Source organism: Palaemon carinicauda, chromosome 39, assembly GCF_036898095.1.
Source record: "Palaemon carinicauda isolate YSFRI2023 chromosome 39, ASM3689809v2, whole genome shotgun sequence".
NCBI classification, from domain to species: domain Eukaryota; kingdom Metazoa; phylum Arthropoda; class Malacostraca; order Decapoda; family Palaemonidae; genus Palaemon; species Palaemon carinicauda.
This window is the reverse complement of record NC_090763.1, coordinates 12,661,910-12,682,912: the sequence shown is the minus strand read 5'-3', so window position 1 is coordinate 12,682,912 and position 21,003 is coordinate 12,661,910. Positions and strand designations below refer to the sequence as shown.

Here is a 21,003-nt window from a genome sequence, read left to right as displayed (position 1 = left end):
AGCACGCTCTCTTGCCTCTCTCACATCTATCCTCCTATCACCCAGAGCTTTCTTCACACCATCCATCCACCCAAACCTTGGCCTTCCTCTTGTACTTCTCCCATCAACTCTTGCATTCATCACCTTCTTTAGCAGACAGCCATTTTCCATTCTCTCAACATGGCCAAACCACCTCAACACATTCATATCCACTCTAGCCGCTAACTCATTTCTTACACCCGTTCTCACCCTCACCACTTCGTTCCTAACCCTATCTACTCGAGATACACCAGCCATACTCCTTTGACACTTCATCTCAAACACATTCAATTTCTGTCTCTCCATCACTTTCATTCCCCACAACTCCGATCCATACATCACAGTTGGTACAATCACTTTCTCATATAGAACTCTCTTTACATTCATGCCCAACCCTCTATTTTTTACTACTCCCTTAACTGCCCCCAACACTTTGCAACCTTCATTCACTCTCTGACGTACATCTGCTTCCACTCCACCATTTGCTGCAACAACAGACCCCAAGTACTTAAACTGATCCACCTCCTCAAGTAACTCTCCATTCAACATGACATTCAACCTTGCACCACCTTCCCTTCTAGTACATCTCATAACCTTACTCTTACCCACATTAACTCTCAACTTCCTTCTCTCACACACCCTTCCAAATTCTGTCACTAGTCGGTCAAGCTTCTCTTCTGTGTCTGCTACCAGTACAGTATCATCCGCAAACAACAACTGATTTACCTCCCATTCATGATCATTCTCGACTACCAGTTTTAATCCTCGTCCAAGAACTCGAGCATTCACCTCTCTCACCACTCCATCAACATACAAGTTAAACAACCACGGCGACATCACACATCCCTGTCTCAGCCCCACTCTCACCGGAAACCAATCGCTCACTTTATTTCCTATTCTAACACATGCTTTACTACCTTTGTAGAAACTTTTCACTGCTTGCAACAACCTTCCACCAACTCCATATAACCTCATCACATTCCACATTGCTTCCCTATCAACTCTATCATATGCTTTCTCCAGATCCATAAACGCAACATACACCTCCTTACCTTTTGCTAAATATTTCTCGCATATCTGCCTAACTGTAAAAATCTGATTCATACAACCCCTACCTCTTCTAAAACCACCCTGTACTTCCAAGAGTGCATTCTCTGTTTTATCCTTAATCCTATTAATCATTACTCTACCATACACTTTTCCAACTACACTCAACAAACTAATACCTCTTGAATTACAACACTCATGCACATCTCCCTTACCCTTATATAGTGGTACAATACATGCACAAACCCAATCTACTTGTACCATTGACAACACAAAACACATATTAAACAATCACACCAACCATTCAAGTACAGTCACACCCCCTTCCTTCAACATCTCAGCTTTCACACCATCCATACCAAATGCTTTTCCTACTCTCGTTTCATCTAGTGCTCTCCTCACTTCCTCTATTGTAATCTCTCTCTCATTCTCATCTCCCATCACTGGCACCTAAACACCTGGAACAGCAATTATATCTGCCTCCCTATTATCCTCAACATTCAGTAAACTTTCAAAATATTCCGCCCACCTTTTCCTTGCCTCCTCTCCTTTTAACAACCTTCCATTTCCATCTTTCACTGTCTCTTCAATCCTTGCGCCATCCTTCCTTACTCTCTTCACTTCTTTCCAAAACTACTTCTTATTCTCTTCATATGCCTGACCCAGTCCCTGACCCCACCTCAGGTCAGCTGCCCTCTTTGCCTCACGTACCTTGCGCTTTACTTCCACATTTTTCTCTCTATATTTTTCATACTTCTCTATACTATTACTCTGCAGCCATTCTTCAAAAGCCCTCTTTTTCTCTTCCAGTTTTACCTTCACTCCTTCATTCCACCATTCACTGCCCTTCCTCATGCTGCCTCCAACAACCTTCTTGCCACATACATCACTTGCAATCCCAACAATATTTTCTTTTGCTAACTTCCACTCCTCCTCTAAATTACCAGTTTCTCTTACTCTCACCTCGTCATATGCCATTTTCAACATGTATATAATTACATATATATACATATGCATATAATATATATATATATATATGTGTGTGTGTGTGTATAAACATATATATATATATATATATATATATATATATATATATATATATATATATATATATATATATATATATATGTGTGTGTGTGTGTGTGTATAAACATACACACATATATATATATATATATATATATATATATATATATATATATATATATATACATATACAGTATATATATTTATATATATGTGTATAATTATATATATACATATATACATTGTATATATAATATATATGTATATATATTATATATATACATATATATACATATACATATACACACACACACACACATATATATATGATGGAGTACCTGCAGTAAGATATGTTTTCCCATGGCGGGCAGGCGCCAAGTGAGTGGCACTGTGCCGGTTGCAGAGAGCAACAGGATCAGTCTGTATCTGAGGACGCATTAAACTACATGTCTCCAGCATCGTGTATCTCTTGTCCTATCTTGACATCCAATATGGCGCAGTGATTATCAAGGACAAACGCGACCCTCACCATGCCCTTCCAGCGCCGCTCAATGCAGTCCACCCCAAGGGCCGCACGCCCTGTCGTCCCCCGTGGACTTGTCCCTGCCCTGCAAGAAGCCAGGCAAGCCATGGCGGCACAGCAACATATGATCAACGCTCTCCGTGACCGGCTTGCGACACATGCTACCCCTGCACCTCGTGTCCCCGCGTCTGCAGCCCCGGAGAAGTGCGAAATTGAGCTGAAGCCCGCTGCATTCAGGTCCTGGAGGAGGTCGATGGAATGCTGGATCGAACTGTGCAGACTACCGCCCCACGAGGTCGTCCACCACATCAGGCTATACTGCACACCCCCTCTGCAACGGGCGCTAGATGCCAGATTCACGTCACAGGAATGGGGCAACCTCACCGCTACGGAAGCCATGGACTTTATTCGCGATATTGTGTTGCGTTCTACAAATCGTGCCGTATTATGGTCGGAGTTTTTTAACGCGGTACAAGGCCCAGGAGAAAGTGTCAGTGATTATTTTTTAAAGTGTTCTCAGAAGGCCACCGATTGCAATTTCCAGTGCCCTCAGTGTCAGTGCAATCTGGCTGAATATATGTTATTACCCAAGTTAATGGTGGGCCTAAGCGATGAGGCTATGCGCCGCCATGTATACCAGTGTAGCAATGATATCAACAGTGTTAGTGCCCTTAGGGCCAAGTGCTGTGCATATGAGGCGGCCCGCGTCGACGCCGCTGCTCGCCAATGCAACTGGAGGGAATCTGCTTGTGCAGCTGGCAGCGAAACACCTGAGGCAGATCATCCAAGTGCAACCGTCGCTGGCACAGGCAGGGGTCCCCCACCCCCTTCCTGCGGGAACTGCGGTGGGCGCCATGCCCCTGGTAGAGCTTCATGCCCCGCTAAATCCGTCTTATGCAACGGGTGCCACAAGCAGGGCCACTATCACAGATGCTGCAGGAAGTCACAGGCAAAATCGGCAGGATCCCCGACGGATGTGTCTAGTGCTACATCTAGTGCTGTGCTTGTTGCAGGCGCCAACCTTGCCCGCCACCCAGTAGTGGAGGTGACAGTCGTGCACAACGATACGGGAGTGCGAGTGCCAGTCACCGCCGTGGCGGACACTGGGGCACAGGTATGTGTGGCCGGGCCCTCCTTGCTATCGCACCTCCAAGTCCGCCCAGCAGCTCTCACACCCCGGGCCGGTTTGCGGGATGTGGCAAACCTTCCCCTGAAGTGCCTTGGATCTGCCGTGTGCCACGTCACCCTGCAAGGTCGCACCACGGAGCAGGACGTGTACTTCGTGCAGTCGGCAAAGCACCTCTTTCTGTCGTTGAACGCTTGCAAGGATTTAACGCTAATACCCAAGGAATTCCCCTATCCCTCCCCCGCGGTGGCACACGTGAGCCTGTTCGATGGCACAGCCAGGCGGGCCGCCCAGGTACCACCCCGACCTGCCGAGGTGCCCATGCCACCCCAGGAGGAACATGCGGCCAGGTTGGAAGCCTGGCTCCTACAACATTTCGCTACGACGACTTTCAACACAGCCAGGAAACCACTACCAGTGATGCAGGGGAAACCGCACCGTATCCACCTGCTCCCAGGAACTACGCCTTACGCATGCCATACCCCAGCATCAGTGCCGAAACACTGGGAAGAAGAAGTGAAGGCCCAGCTCGAAGAAGATGCCGCCCGTGGCGTTATAGAACCGGTACCCGCTGGGCAGCCAACCGAATGGTGCGCCCGTATGGTGGTCGTCGCCAAGAAATCAGGACAGCCACGCCGTACAGTCGACTATCAACGCCTCAACGCATCTTGCCTACGGGAGACACATCACACCCCTGCCCCATTCGACATGGTGTCCGGGGTTCCTAAGCACACGTTCAAGACCGTGGCGGACGCGTACTGGGGATACCACCAGGTGGAGTTAGACGAAGAAAGCCGCGATCTAACCACATTTATTACCCCCTGGGGAAGGTTTCGTTACCGTCGTACACCCATGGGGCACTGCTCCGCCGGCGATGCGTATACCAAACGGTTTGACGACGCCATCCAGGATATCCAGAGGAAATACAAGTGCGTGGACGACACCTTACTCTACGACGACAACATCGAAGGGGCCTTCTGGCATGCCTACGACTTCCTCGAAACATGCGCAGCCAAGGGTATCACGCTTAAGCCGGAGAAATTCCAATTCGCCAGAAGGGAAGTAGACTTCGTGGGCTTCAACCTGGGCTGGGAGGCCTACAAACCAACAGAGGAACGTTTGGCGGCCATCAAGAACTTCCCGATGCCACGTCAGCCCTCTATCACCGACATAAGGGCTTGGTACGGATTTGTCAACCAGCTGGCGCCATTCCTCGCAACAGCCCCTATCATGAATCCGTTCAGGGAGCTCCTCAAAAAACCAACGGGGAAGGCAGTGTACTGGGACGAGGCACTCCGCACCAAATTTCATTACGCCCAAGATATGATATGCCAACTAGCGAAGGACGGACTGGCCTACTACGACAGGAGCCGCCCCACAGCAGCGATCACCGACTGGAGTAAAGAAGGCATAGGGTTCGTCATCCTTCAACAGTACTGCTCATGCAGCTCCGCCAATACGCCCTTTTGCTGCACGGGTGGGTGGCGCCTGGCACTATGCGGCAGCCGCCATCTCACCGCCGCTGAAGCTGGCTACGCTGCCGTGGAAGGGGAGGCCCTTGCCGTAGCCTGGTGTCTCCAGAAGGCGAGGCTGTTCTTGCTGGGGTGCCCCAACCTCACCGTTGTGACGGACCACCGCCCGTTAACCAAGTTACTGGGGGATCGTGCCCTCACGGAAATCTCGAACCCCCGCCTTTTCAGGCTGAAGGAGAGAACTCTGCAGTACCGATTCAGGGTCAAGTACCTGCCAGGGAAGCGTAACAGCGCGGCGGACTTCCTGTCCCGATACCCCGCCTTAAAGGCCGATCCCAGCGCCTACGACATGGACCTCGACGAAGACCTCACCGACACCATGGCGGCCGCCGTCGTGGCAGCAGTGGAGCACGACAGCTGTGTCGTGGACGAGGCGAGAGTTAGGCACGCCGCCACCATCGACCCCGTGTACCAGCTGCTCACAGCCAGAGTCCTGGCCGGGGACTGGGCCGATAGGAAGTCCCAGGAAATTGCGTGCCTTCGGCCCTTTTACAGTGTCAGGGAGAGGCTGGCCGTTATCCAAGACTTGGTGACATATACGTTCGAACAGGGCAACGTTCGCCTAGTTATCCCGGAGCCTCTCCGTCAGCAGGTGGCTGCCAACCTACACGCGGGGCACCAAGGCCTGGACTCGATGCAACGACGAGCGCGCCAGACGGTATACTGGCCTGGACTCGAGGGGGACCTGCAGTATCACCGATCCTCGTGTGAAGAATGCGATGTACACGCACCATCTCAGGCCGCGGAGGAACTCATTATCACGCCGCCCCCAGAGTACCCCTTCCAGATGACGGTTGCAGATATGTTTCAGCACGACGGACACTCGTACATGGCCTATGCAGACAGGCTCACAGGGTGGCTGGAGCTCGCCCACTTCCCCCACGGAACCTCCTCCTCCCACATCAAGACTCAGCTACGTCGCTACTTCGCCAGATGGGGGGCCCCGGAGCAAATTTCCACGGACGGTGGCACCAATCTGGCAAGTGAGGAAATGGGGGAATTCTTCAAGTTATGGGGCGTGTCTGTGCGTCTGTCATCCGCCCAGTACCCGCAGTCCAATGGCAGGGCAGAGGCCGCAGTCAAGATTGGGAAGCGGATAATAATGGCGAACACGGGCAGCAGCGGCACCCTCGACACGGACAAGTCCTCTATGGCTATCCTGCAGTACCTCAACACCCCCCTCCGCGGAATAAACAGGTCACCCGCTCAGATGGCAGCGGGCAGGCAGCTCCGAGATGGCGTACCTACGGCTCGCTGGCACCTCACGGTAGACAAACACTGGGGGGCAACCTTACGGCAGAGAGAACGTCAGATGGCCGACAGTGGTGCTGCCCTCACCAGGACTGGACCGTCCAGAAAGCTTCCAGCCATCAACCCGGGATCCCAAGTACGAGTGCAAAATCAGGCCACCAAGCTGTGGGACCGCACCGGTACCGTAGCGGAAACGCTCCCATACCGACAGTACTGTACCTAGTCAAGCTAGACGGCAGCGGGCGCCTCTCCCTCCGCAACAGGAAGCACCTGCGTCTCACATCATCGGGGCCCCAGCCTAGGCAGGCCACACCCGCTACGCATCCAGCCACGCCCACGCCCGAGCAGCTACCAGGCAGTCACCCCACGCCCAGCCCACATGCAGCACGGAAGCCACGCCCATCACGGTGCACTAGAAGGCCTGCGTGGATGGATGACTACATGTGATCATCGTACATTACAGCGGCACCTGCATACATTTTTTTTTCTTTCTGTCTTTTATTGCTTTTGCTTTTCATATTATTCTATGAACATGTATTACCCGCACATTGTATTTTGCATTCCTGACAGCTATGTACCTGTCTTCTTATTCTTGCACATGCACCCAATTTAATCCATGTATATCCATGCATTATTTTTTATCATTGCCTCTCCATGTATACCCATGTATTAATCTCGGGGGGGGGATGATGGAGTACCTGCAGTAAGATATGTTTTCCCATGGCGGGCAGGCGCCAAGTGAGTGGCACTGTGCCGGTTGCAGAGAGCAACAGGATCAGTCTGTATCTGAGGACGCATTAAACTACATGTCTCCAGCATCGTGTATCTCTTGTCCTATCTTGACATCCAATAATATATATATATATATATATATATATATATATATATATATATATATATATATATATATATATATATATATATATTATACACACACACACACACACATATATATATATATATATATATATATATATATATATATATATATATATATATATATATATATATATATGAAAATGGAAACGGCATTGTGAATATGCGTTTGTAAATTAATTTGACAACCCCAATTCTTCTGAAATTGACAACAGATCCCGGGGGTCTGGTGTAATCGGCAACAGCATAAATCAAGGCTTGGGAACTTGCAATAAACCTTGGGAGGCTGTGTTACAGACAGCGGGTTATTTGAACTTCTAATCGATAAATGATAATAATAATATTGATAAAAAAATTATAACAATAGTCTATCAAATGACAAGTACACCCAACTACTGTAGTCCTACCAGACGAAAAGAAGAAGGTTCTCTTACAACAAAAACTACTCGAGATAATTTTGTAATCAACTATACACCGTGCAACTGGATTAAACTATTGATGAAAACTAGGTAAGCAAAGACTTGTTTTCTTCTTTACTTGACATAAAAAAATCGAATTTCCTGTATCAGTTTTATTAGTCTTGTACATTTATAATGCACTAGAAGAGTTGGACCACAAGGCACTAGAAGAGTTGGATCATAAGGCACTATAAGAGTTAGTCCACAAGGCACTGGAAGAGTTGGACCACAAGGCACTGGAAGATTTGGACCACAAGGCACTGGAAGTGTTGGTAGCCCAAGGCCTACATGGCTGAGGACTATGAAGCGTGAAATATAGATGGTGCATAGAGAGGTATTAATTTAAAAGCTCAATCCAGGGCACAAAGGTCTCGGCATTTCTTGGTTAGTCCACCAAAGGGACCACTAACTTTTTTTTTTCTCCCATTCCATGCCACCGAACACCTGCAAACCAAACAAAGGCCTACTTTTGTTATATTTCGACCTCCCAAACTTGGATTTGTCCATTTTGATAATGCCGGGCCCACCAATAGCCGGTAAATTCTGACAGTAATTTTCCGTGACTTCCGATGAGACCAGTTGATCGAAGTTCTTTTTTTTTTTCTTTTTTTTTTTTTTGTCCAGACAATTTTATATGTGATAGTGCCGAGCAAAATAAGACATTTGAAGGAAAAGATTAACGAACAGCAGTAATTCCCACGCTTGAACGTGAGCCATGTTCAAGAAAGTGCCCTTAAAGGCGTATACGGAAAACCGCATGCACGACGCCTTCTTAGCAACCTTGACTGATCGATTACAAGCCCACTGATTAACTAAGTCTAAAGACACATGGCTGTTGGCAGGAAGGGCATTGTATGTCTGAAGCAAGTTTAATTTATTTCTGAAAAAGAGGGAATATATCTCCCACTCCTTCAGGGAAACCTTGCCATGTAGACGTTATGATTAAATTGAAGAGAAAGTGGGTGGGGATAAGCGTTGTAAAAGTACATTCGGGAACCTACAAATTAGTATCTGTATGCTGATTGGTTGTAAAAAAAAAAAAAAATAAAATAAAAAAAGAAAGAAAAAAAAAAAAAAAAAAAAAGACAAGTCATTGTAAATGCACATAAAAGTTCCTCAAACCAATGGGAACCAACGCATGCACAGGAAGTACCCTTCATACTCTAGTATCAAATGTAAACAATGAATTTAGAGGGAAAAACATCGTGAACATTTTAATCGACATTTACGCAAGGTGTTGTGCCCCAGGCCCTTTTCAACATATAGAGAAAAATATCAAAAATAGCCACCAATCATCCCTTTCTTACGGCGAATTTCAGTTTCGTTAGTAATTAAAGTATCACATATTTACCTTTTTTTCCTCCTTGGTGGCACATCTTCGGTCACAAATTTCATCTTCAAGGATTAAAAGTACCGAGACAGTTTGATTAATACAACTATCAAGGAATCACTGAACCTCTCCAGGAAAACATGATTAATGATCAATCAAGCAATCATAATAAAATTCATAACACACCGCAAATCAGTATACGTAAACAGAATTTATTAGAAACCACCAAAACCTAAACTGTAATTTCCCCTGAAACGATACTCTCACGTGTTTACAGACCACTCGAATTTCACGTCTTAGACCACTCGAATTTCAAAAGCTTTGTAAGGATCATGGAGTGGTGAGGTCTAGTTCCTAAGATGTCTTGGAGTAATTTTATCTTCCCTGCGGAGAGTTTTGGGGGAAAAAAATACTGTACTCCTAATTCAATGTGTTTTGAGGTACAGACAAATTATCGTGAAAAATTGCAGTTTACCTCCTGATAGTAAAAAAGTTATAGTAAAGGAAAGAAAAACGAATGAAACGGAGCATAATGAAAAAAGTAATTCTCCATCTTTTGATTTTAAGAAAGTATTGAATTATAAGATTTTTGAGATAATGGTAAGATTATGCAGTAATGGAAATATTTAGTAGAAAGTATAAAGTCTCCTTCCTACATATTGTGAAGCCAACAAATCGTGTTGACACGAGAATAGTTAGGCCTACATATGGTTTCAAACTATTGGACCCTAGATATAGTTTTTGGGCTCAAGCCATGGCGTCCTGATGGAAGGTTCCTTTTTGGTAGCTTCCTTGGGTATAAAACTACTAAGATATTCCCAGAGAATTTAACCACAGGTTATCACAGAATTCTAACTTCTGGAGCGAGTATCCCAAAGGTTTCCCTTTAAGACATCGTATATCAACAGGGGACGCATGTCTGAACGCGCCATATAGCTATCTTCACCCCGAACAGAGTTAATGCTTCGGTGTGTAAGGGTTGAGAATAGCTGGGAGCCGCTCCACAGCCAATCTCACTCGTGGCTACTACTGATACTCGAGACGTAAACAAACGGGCGCCATTGCTCAAATGACGTCACGCCCGTCTTCATCCTTTGTTTAGTAGCTGCCCTACTTAGACGGATTTTCCCTGTGCTTCATTTATCGATTTGCATCTACGTTATGTCGCAACCTTCAGCCTCACCATCTTCTGGAAAGTTGAGTACAAGGTTCCAGTATTGTTTAGTTAAGCTCTGGCCGTAAAGTAAATATTACTTTCCGAGATAATTGCTGTTTTGTGGCAGAGCTGTGCCTCTACCGGACCCGCCATTTTATGGCGTCGTTGTTGTTATGCATGCCTTATTTAGTTAGCCACAACAACGCTTCCGGCCTTATTTACTAATCGAATACATTAGTTTATTTAGTCTTCATAGCTAGGAACTTTTATATCGTGTTTCGACGCTTTTTATCGGTCATCGATTGACCTCATACCAGTCGGCTACTATAGCCCCCAGGCCAGAGCGCCTGTACATAAGTGTTCATGCATGATTTTATTAGTGATCCTAGGCTAAGTTATGAAGATAGTGGCATTATTTTACAATACTTTCGACCGTGATGCAATGTTTTTTCGCCTTCAGGGACCATATAGGGGATAGGTTAGTTAGTGTCTCTTTCTAACCTAACCTACTTGTAGGACCCCTATATGCTTCCTTCATCCCCTGCCTTGGCATTCCCTCTAATTAGCCTTGATTCCCTTTCTGAGTAAAGGGATCAAGTGTCTAATGGAGTATTTATCGCCTCTCAGTCCTCCCTATGGGAATGAACCCCCCTTAGGGTTGCGTCCGAGAGTGAGGTTAGGCTAGCCCTACCTCTATGGCTAGGATTAGTCTATGACTATCCTGCGATAGCGATATGTCTTCTACCTTTCCTAGTTCAGGACTATTAGCCCTGATCTAGGTTAGGTTAGGAAGGTTTCTCTGTTCCCTGCTGAAACTGTACCCATGCACCGTTTCAGCCGGTCTGCCTTATCTTAGGTTAGGGAGTGTCCTCCCTTTCCCTAGTGGCCACTCTGGTACAGAAACCCTTCCTTGGAAGACTTCTCTCTACTCCCCTCCCCACCTATCTCTTGTATAGCCTAGCCTATGCTTAGGTTAGTCTATACCCATCTGTCCCCTGTCCTACAACTCCTCCTTAGGGTGGAGTAGTAGGGCTACCCGAGCTTCCCTGTGCAGTCCGCTCTGGTACATATACCCTTCATAGTGTCCTATGGGGTTAGTCTCTAGATGTGTTCTGCATATGGGGGGCTCCCCTCTTTGGGTGTCCCCTAGCCCTCCCTTGGGCTACCTAGCTCCCGGTCCTCAGTGACCCCTGCTCCTGGATGATAGAGCCTGTCTCTATCATGGGTACACCCTCTCGGGGGGGGGGATGTCTGGAGTCCATGACTGAACTTCCTGCATCCCTCCCCCCCCCCTGTCTCTCTCACTATCCGGGTGCTGGTCTCTTGCCGCCTCCACTGTCGGCGATACCCGCCTCCTACCTTGGTGACTCTCCCTACCCTTGCCGACAGCCCCCTGTGTGCCGGGGGACTGCCGACTGCCGCCGGCTCCTACCGGCGGCTCTCCTCCCTCCTAGCTTGTCGTCCGCTCGCCGGTCGGCCGCCGGAGTGCCGGCATCTATTGCCGGCAACCCGGTGCCGCTATAACATTGTCCCAGTCACCAAACCGGCATCCTCCGACTGCCGGAGCCGTCGCTCCCCCGCCGGCGTGCCGCCGTTGTACCGGCGGCCGCCACCCTGGTATACCCTTGACTTACATATTGTCTGTCTTAATGCCAGAAACTCTGTCGGAGCGACCTCCGGCATGCCGGCGGCTTGCCGGAAACCTCCGGAGGCGTCAAGAATACTTGCACCCCCTTCTTCTAGCTATCATATGATACTGATAGCCCTATACCGCAAACAGATGGGCTGTTTCCACTATTAAGATCAATACCTTGGTACTGTTCTGTTAGGGATCATGCTGTCTCTTTGCATTCTTCTAAATTCCAGCATGCTGCGTGCATCTTAGCACGGCTGGTTGCCGGAAGCAGTTACCTTAAAAGGAGGCCCTCTAGCCTCTAGTTTGGGACCGAATGATCTCGGTCCCAATCTTACCCTTGGTTTTTCCACGGAATTCCATTGCCCTATGGAACCCTAAGGAATACTATCCGGTGCCTTCGGTCTCTCGGATTATCCAAGGACAAAGCTTACGGTAACCAGCCGGGCGAGATGCATGGAGTATGTTCTCCTTTACTATTTCAATCTTATGATCACACCCTTCATTAAGTTAAAATTAATAATTAATATTAACTTAGTTTAAGAGCCATTCTTATGACTCCCCCATACTCATTTTCTCTTTCTTCCACAGGAGGAGCAGATGAAGTGTGACTTCGCCTTCTGCGCTGTGAAACGCCCGCAGTTTTACGGGCATACGGCTTGCAGGACTCACGCCCCTTGTGCCGACAAGAAAGGGGATCTGAAGTTTTGGAATCCACTGAACTGTACGGTCTGCCAGGCTCACCTAGTTGAAGCCTTCCATAACCCTCCCTCAGCGGAGGTCAGAGACATTTCTCGTGAAAAGCTACGCAAGTGGGTGCGTGGCTTCCAGAAAAATGCCACCGGACCTTACCTGGCCACCGAAGAATTGAGGTCACTTCTGTTCCCTAAGGCCTCCCCTGATTCAGTGGTACCCAAAGACGTGATTCCCATTGTCCAACTTACAGTGGAACCTGATGTTGTCATGGCTCAGTCCATGCATGAGTGCCGCCTGGATTCCGAAGATGACGAACAGATGTCGGATGTCTCGGAAGACACGGAGAAGACGCTTATGGCTCAAGGAGCCGAAGATGACGAAGACAAGGTGGAATACGCCGAGTCGGAGCAAGAGGTCGCTCCTCCTTCCATCCCCGCTCCTACTCCTACACCGACGGAAGTGTCTATTCCGTCTACCTCCTCGACCCCGGATCCCTCTTCTTCCACTCAAGAAATGATCCGACTGATTAGAGCTGTCATGGACGACAGGTTGAAGGAGAATCAGGAGTTCATCAGGTCCATGATGGGATCCAGAGAACCGAAGAGGATTTCGGTTAAGGATCTCCCCGCTTGCTCACATGCCAACCCGTGGAGGTATGCTGAGCATATGGTTATCGCGACCGGCAGGATCTTCGTCAGCGATAAGATCGGCACGGTCCCCTTGGAAGACGTGGAGTTCTTCCCAAACTTTGAGGCCTACCCGGACTGTTACGTCCGTCTGCGTTCTGAACCTGCCTCGAAGGAAGAGACCGAACCGAAGGAAGAGATAGTGTTCGATCTCGCAAAGGCCCAGGCTATGCTAGCCACTACATTCATGAGTAGGGGCTTTACCTGCTCTAAGCTTCCGGCCCTGAGCAAGAAGCACCCTACTTATGTCGCACCTGAAAGTGCGATTCTTCCATTCCTGGAAAAGGCCTTAGCTGCGTGCCTTAAAGCTGCGGAAGAAGGGAAAGCCTGCCCTGCACTGGAGGAGTGCAGACCCTTCTCCATAGTAACTCCCCCTGACGCTCGACACTGGAAGGATGTCCAGCATACTTTCGTCGTGGGAAAGCTAGATCCTGACGTCGCCGGACGTCAGTTTAATGAAGACCTCCCTAAGCTCAACGATCACCTCCTTCGTCGGGAACAAGATACGAAGGAGAGGCTCGCAGCATCCTTATCTCATCAAGTCCAACTTGAAATTATGGCCTGTGACACCAGAGTACCAGACCACTACATGGTACTCTCCAAATCCCACCTGATGACCGTGATGAAGGACTTGTACCACTTCATAAAGGCTCGGAGAGCCTGTCGTGAATTCGTGTTTGCAGGTGCCACCGTGAAACACGAACCCCGGAGGCTGATTTCCTCCAACATCTGGGGTAAACACCTCTTTCCTTCTGACCTCGTGAAGGAAATCACCGACAGAGCCGCCACGGAGAATAGGAACCTTCTCCACAAGTGGGGCATGTCCAGGAAAAGGAAACCCTCTCAGGACGACGGACCTCAACCTAAGAGGAAATCCCAAAAACAGAAACCCCAGCAACGTCAACAAAGACGTCAGTTTCCGGGACCCGCTACCTCCCAAGTGGTTGCCCAACCACAACAGACCTTTCAATTGGTCCCCCAACCGGTGTTGTCACAGTCACCGGTCTTCACCCCTGCTTTCGAGCAACAGTCAACTACCTTTCGTCCCAAAGGTAGAGGCTCATACAGAGGTGCAAGCAAAGACGCTTCTCGCCGTCCCTCCAGAGGCAGAGGAGGAAAGGGAGCTAGCGGCCGAGGCAGCAAGCCCTCGGGACACCAGAAGCAATGAAGTGCTTCCGGTGGGAGGAAGACTCCGCCAATTCCAGGATCGTTGGACCTTCGATCCCTGGGCACACAGCATCGTCAAGAAGGGTCTAGGCTGGAGTTGGACTCAACCACCCCCAATCTTCCAGCAATTCTTCCAACAATCAACCCCTCTTCTGGAAGAATATGTCCTAGATCTCTTGAACAAGAAGGTGATAAGGAAGGTAAAGTCCACCAGGTTCCAAGGGAGACTGTTTTGTGTCCCCAAGAAAGACTCAGACAAACTCAGAGTCATTCTGGACTTATCCCCCCTCAACAAGTTCATAGCGAACGACAAGTTCAAGATGCTGACTCTTCAACAGATAAGGACCCTTCTGCCTCGAGGTTCTTACACGGTCTCCATAGACCTGGCGGATGCCTACTGGCACGTTCCAATGAACCACCACGCTTCCTCCTACCTAGGATTTCGACTCCAAAGGAAAAGCTACGCCTTCCGGGCCATGCCCTTCGGCCTCAACGTGGCCCCTCGGATCTTCACAAAACTGGCGGATGCCGTAGTACAACAGCTCCACCTACGAAACGTCCAGGTGATGGCCTACCTCGACGACTGGCTAGTCTGGGCTCCATCGCCCGAAGATTGTGTAAAATCTTGCAACAAAGTCACCCAGTACCTAGAACACCTGGGATTCAAGATCAACGAGAAAAAATCTCGCCTCTCTCCAGCTCAGAAGTTCCAGTGGTTGGGAATCCACTGGAACCTTCAGTCACACCGCCTTTCCATCCCCCAGAAGAAAAGGAAGGAAATAGCAGGGTCTGTCAAGCGACTGCTGAAATCCAAACGCATTTCAAGACGCCAGCAGGAACGAGTTCTAGGCTCTCTACAGTTCGCCTCAGTGACAAACCCAGTGCTTCGCGCACAGCTAAAGGATGCCGCGGGAGTCTGGAGACGTTCGGCATCCATCGCTCGAAGAGACCTCAAGAGACGGCTTCCAAACAGACTGCGACTTCTCCTAAAGCCGTGGTCAGAAGCAAAGGCCCTGAAAAGGTCCATTCCTCTCCAACACCCTCCTCCATCACTCAACATCCACACGGACGCTTCGCTGGAGGGTTGGGGAGGTCACTCCCACCAAAAACAGGCTCAAGGCACCTGGTCTCCCCTGTTCAAGACGTTCCACATAAACATCTTGGAGGCCATGGCGGTCCTTCTAACCCTAAAGAAGTTATCCCCGCCTCCCTCGATCCACATCCGTCTAACCCTAGACAACTCGGTGGTAGTTCGTTGTCTCAATCGCCAAGGCTCAAGATCGCCCCAGATAAATCAGGTGCTTCTCCCAATCTTCCGTCTGGCAGAGAAGAAGAAGTGGCACCTGTCTGCAGTTCACCTACAAGGATTCCGCAACGTGACAGCGGATGCTCTATCTCGGACAAACCCGATAGAGTCGGAATGGTCTCTAGACGCAAGATCGTTCTCCTTCATCTCTCACCAAGTTCCAGAACTTCAGATAGATCTCTTTGCAACGAGCGACAACAATCAACTTCCTCGGTACGTGGCCCCGTACGAGGACCCCAAAGCAGAAGCAGTGGATGCCATGTCACTGGATTGGAACAGATGGTCCAAGATCTACCTGTTCCCCCCCACCAACCTTCTGTTGAAAGTCCTCTCCAAACTGAGAACCTTCAAAGGGACAGCGGCCCTAGTGGCTCCCAAGTGGCCTCGGAGCAACTGGTACCCCCTGGTCCTGGAGCTGCAGCCCAAGCTGATCCCTCTCCCGGGCCCAGTTCTCTCTCAACAAGTACAGAAGTCGACTGTCTTCGCTTCATCATCGAAAATCAAGGACCTTCATCTCATGATTTTCTCTCCCTAGCCGCAAAGAAGAGGTTTGGGATCTCGAAGAAAAGTCTGGACTTCCTAGAGGAATACAAGACCGAATCCACAAGACGGCAATATGAATCATCCTGGAGGAAATGGGTCTCCTTCGTCAAGACAAAAAATCCTAAAGAAATCACGATTGATTTCTGCATGTCCTTCTTTATTCACCTTCATGGACAGGGATTAGCAGCCAATACGATATCAACCTGCAAATCGGCCTTGACCAGACCAATTCTATATGCTTTCCAAATTGATCTGTCCAGCGACATCTTCAACAAACTACCGAAAGCATGTGCTCGCCTACGCCCAGCACCCCCACCGAAACCGATCTCCTGGTCACTAGACAAGGTGCTCCATTTCGCCTCCGACTTGGACAATGATTCATGCCCTCTCAAGGATCTGACTCAGAAAGTTATATTTCTCTTTGCTCTCGCTTCAGGAGCTCGAGTCAGCGAAATAGTGGCATTATCAAGAGAGGATGGACACATCCTGTTTACCGATACAGGAGAAGTTACCCTCTCCCCTGATCCGACGTTTCTCGCCAAAAATGAATTACCCACCAAAAGATGGGGCCCTTGGAGAATATGCCCCCTGAAGGAGGATGCCTCTCTATGTCCAGTAGAGAGCCTCAAGGTCTATCTTCGCAGAACTTCAAATTTTGGTGGAGGCCAACTCTTCAAAGGAGAAACATCGGGCAGCGACCTGTCACTGAAACAATTAAGAGCGAAAATCACCTACTTCATTCGCAGAGCGGATCCTAACAGTACACCCGCTGGTCATGATCCTAGAAAAGTGGCATCATCTCTGAATTTCTTTCAGAGTATGGACTTTGAAAGCCTTAAAAACTTCACGGGTTGGAAGTCCTCGCGAGTTTTCTTTAAACATTATGCGAAACAAGTGCACGAAGTCAAACATTTTGTGGTAGCCGCAGGTAGTGTTATGAAACCTGCACCTAACTCTGCGTAGAACAGTGAGTTACTTGGGACTCTAACTCTTCGGGTGCCTATGTTGACCCTCGAGCGATTCATAGTGATGTCGAAAACACTTAGTGCTTTTATAACTGTTCTTATCCCAGGTGAAATGTCATAGTTGTCACACAAGTGCCGCATGCCCTGAGCATGATGTGTTTTTTAATCAAAGACTTGCGTTCCTCGAGAACGAGTGCCTACTAATAAATTTGAAATTCCTTTTCAGATTCTAGAGCAAGTCTTTATTACTATGTACATTATAATTACTGTAAATGAACTTTACTTATTGCTGTAAATTATTTAATTTCTGCATTTGTGAAATAAAATTTCTATTTTATTACCTGTGCGTCTCAATCAGCTCCTACTTACTATGAAATACATGCCTGTCATAGTTTTATTATCCCCCCTTTTCCTTATGGTTATGAAGAAATTAAGATGCTAACTCTTAATTTATATTCACTCTGATTATGTAAGGTTCCAACACGAATACTTACTTTTAATACCCGGGAGATGAACCATCACTCTCAATACACAGTGCCCAACCACCACTGGTCTAATTTTCAGAATGTTCCTATACAAATACCAAACATTCGGCTTCATCTCCAAGTTCTTCAAGTTCTTCTATCAGGATGAATAGCCCTTCAATACCACTTTGACGTCGGCATGGCCCATGGGAACTTCACTGCCAAGGGGGCAGGATGCTTCTTCCCTATGGTCCTTTATCAAAGATTACTATGCTGTTTTGTCAATGCCTTGGCACTTACTATTAGGGGAAAATCTACCACGATACATTGATTCTCTGGTATTCTTCCATCAGGACGCCATGGCTTGAGCCCAAAAAACGGATTTTGAGCGAAGCGAAAAATCTAATTTTGGGTGAGATAGCCATGGCGTCCTGATGGACCCTCCCTGCTACTTCGTCCAGTTTTAGATCCCACCCTGTTCTACTGTATCATGGTGATGGGCAAGCAACTGGCTTCAGGATGAAGACGGGCGTGACGTCATTTGAGCAATGGCGCCCGTTTGTTTACGTCTCGAGTATCAGTAGTAGCCACGAGTGAGATTGGCTGTGGAGCGGCTCCCAGCTATTCTCAACCCTTACACACCGAAGCATTAACTCTGTTCGGGGTGAAGATAGCTATGTGGCGCGTTCAGACATGCGTCCCCTGTTGATATACGATGTCTTAAAGGGAAACCTTTGGGATACTCGCTCCAGAAGTTAGAATTCTGTGATAACCTGTGGTTAAATTCTCTGGGAATATCTTAGTAGTTTTATACCCAAGGAAGCTACCAAAAAGGAACCTTCCATCAGGACGCCATGGCTATCTCACCCAAAAATAGATTTTTCGCTTCGCTCAAAATCCGTTTTATAGAGCTTTTAACTATGCAGCCCAGAGACTACAATTAGCTCCCACCGTCCCATGAGACCTCCGAATGATTGAAGATATTAAGGCTTTCATGAGGTAACTGAAGACTTACTTATGCTGTGAGTCCTTTGACGGTGGTAAATTAACAGTAAATGACCTATACATGATATGAAATGTTGAATACTTTGAACGAACCAGATAAAATGACTGGAGGTCCTGTAGAGAGTATGGTTCCCCTGTTGTATAAGACTGGTAACCTGCTGTCAAAGTAAACTTTATATGTGCACATTAAACTGTGTGAATAGAAACTTCGAAGACGAGCAGAACATGAATCGGGTCATTCATTTCGATGTAGCAACATATCAACAGTCAACTATAACTAAACAAAAGTCTGTGATGCCAGCGTACATTATATAGTAAATTAAAAATGCGAGTAATTACTCAAAAGTGTCACTATTTGTGAAATGTATATTTTATAGACACTTTTAAGTAATTACCCAGTTTAAATTTAGTACACATTTTGAATATATATCAAATGTACGCTGTCATCTGAATTTCTGAGTATTCCAGGGGTTGACTATGTTGACGATGTCAGTTCCAGAACTTTTTTAAAGAAATCAGGCTAGTTTTCTTTATAATTCTTTATTTTTTATAACCTTAATTTGTTCCCTGTGTGGCAAATTGTTTAGAATTATGATAAAGTAATAGAGGAAAATAATAGCTTTGCATAATTTGGCAGTATATGCAGTTTAGCCGTCTTGTGCGATTCAAAGGATTGTCAACTAGTTACGGTAGAGTTTTACTGTATTACAGGGTATAATATACCGTTTCCCCTGTATGTTTCCCTCAACCAAAACCCCGAGTTCCCACTGGGGGTCCCCCATTATCGGTGGATATATATATATATATATATATATATATATTTCTGAAACTATTCATTTGCGATAGGAACGAGTGTCATTTTCGAAGAGAACGGACTGTAAGGACACCGATCCCTTCGTCGTCCAGAAAATCGACAAACTACTCATTTATTTGAATTCTCTTTTCACCACACTGTGGTTTCCCATGTATATATATTCTGCTCTACCAGAGCTTCATTTTGATATATGTATTTCATAACATGTTTCTGTTGACCCATAATTCATACATTTGTGAGTGTAAGAAAACACATATATTTTTGGCGGGCACTTCAATCTGATTTGGCACCAGCGTCATCCTACCTTTCCGTCCGCACCTTGTAATATACTCCCGTGCACATTCGAATAAAGTATCAGTTGATCTTGGTGACGCTTGTCTCACTGTCCTTACAACTGGTGACCCCGGAGTTGAAAGTAGCATCAGCGGTTTTGGCTTTGCCATTAACGGACTTATTACGGCCGTGCTACCTTCTACATACTCCGTTACCTTAGGCACGAGCCTGCCTTTGGTTCTCCCACACTTCGGTGAACGTAAGGCAGTAGGATGAGCTTAACCGACATATCAACTTCTCACCTCTTCGCCGACTCGTCGTCTGGCCACGATGCAGGAAGCAACACGCCCATCGCACCCAACGGCCTCACCTCCACGCCCAAAGTCAAACTGCCGCCCTTTTCTCAACACAACACCGCTTCCTGGTTCCTGAGAGCGGACGTACTCTTCCGCGTCGCTAGACTCAGCGACTCCTGCGCCAAGGCTGACATCGTTCTCACCTCCATACCTGAAGAGGTATTCGACAAGATTTCCCCATGGCTCGACGCCCAGGCCGGCCAAGTTTCATACGACGACCTGAGAACGAAACTCATCGGTATCTACTCCCTCTCCATATCAGCAAGGGCACAGAAAGTACTGGACCTCGCCGGCAAGCCCATGGGTGACACCTCTCCTGTCGAGGCGTGGGACGAGCTAACCGGCCTGCTTATGCTCCCCGAAACAGACAGCAACGGCCGACGACGTGAGATTAGCTTATCTCGCGAAATCTTTCTTCGACGCCTACCACAGGACGTACGGGCCCAATTGACAGACGCCGACACGCTCCCGATGAACGAACTCCTGTCGAAGGCTCAGAAGCTCCACGAGGCCTCCAAAGCATCTCGCCTCGGAGCATCATCGTCAACACCGCCTCCGTTCTCCTCCTTCAGCAGCTGCTCTTCCATAGACTCCTCGGCAATGGCCCTTGAGGACGACGAGATCAACATTCTATCAAGAAAGAAACCACCGCAACCGACGCGACCGAACCCTAGGCCTAACCCAGCATGGTGCTTCTACCACCAACAGTGACGCCAAGAAATGTAGAGCATCATGCAGTTTCCCTAGAAGAT

The 21,003-nt window shown here is 47.7% G+C and overlaps 1 protein-coding gene across 1 annotated transcript in view; it reads right to left on the bottom strand.

Annotated features, from left to right (window-relative positions):
• LOC137631010 (uncharacterized oxidoreductase YjmC-like) overlaps positions 1–9,381 on the bottom strand; it is a 101,488-nt gene extending 92,107 nt beyond the window's left edge. The window contains exon 1 of the mRNA XM_068362555.1: positions 9,209–9,381. The gene's annotated coding sequence lies outside the window, so the exon portion shown is untranslated. The remainder of the gene's footprint in view (positions 1–9,208) is intronic.
• Between the last annotated feature and the right edge of the window lie 11,622 nt (positions 9,382–21,003).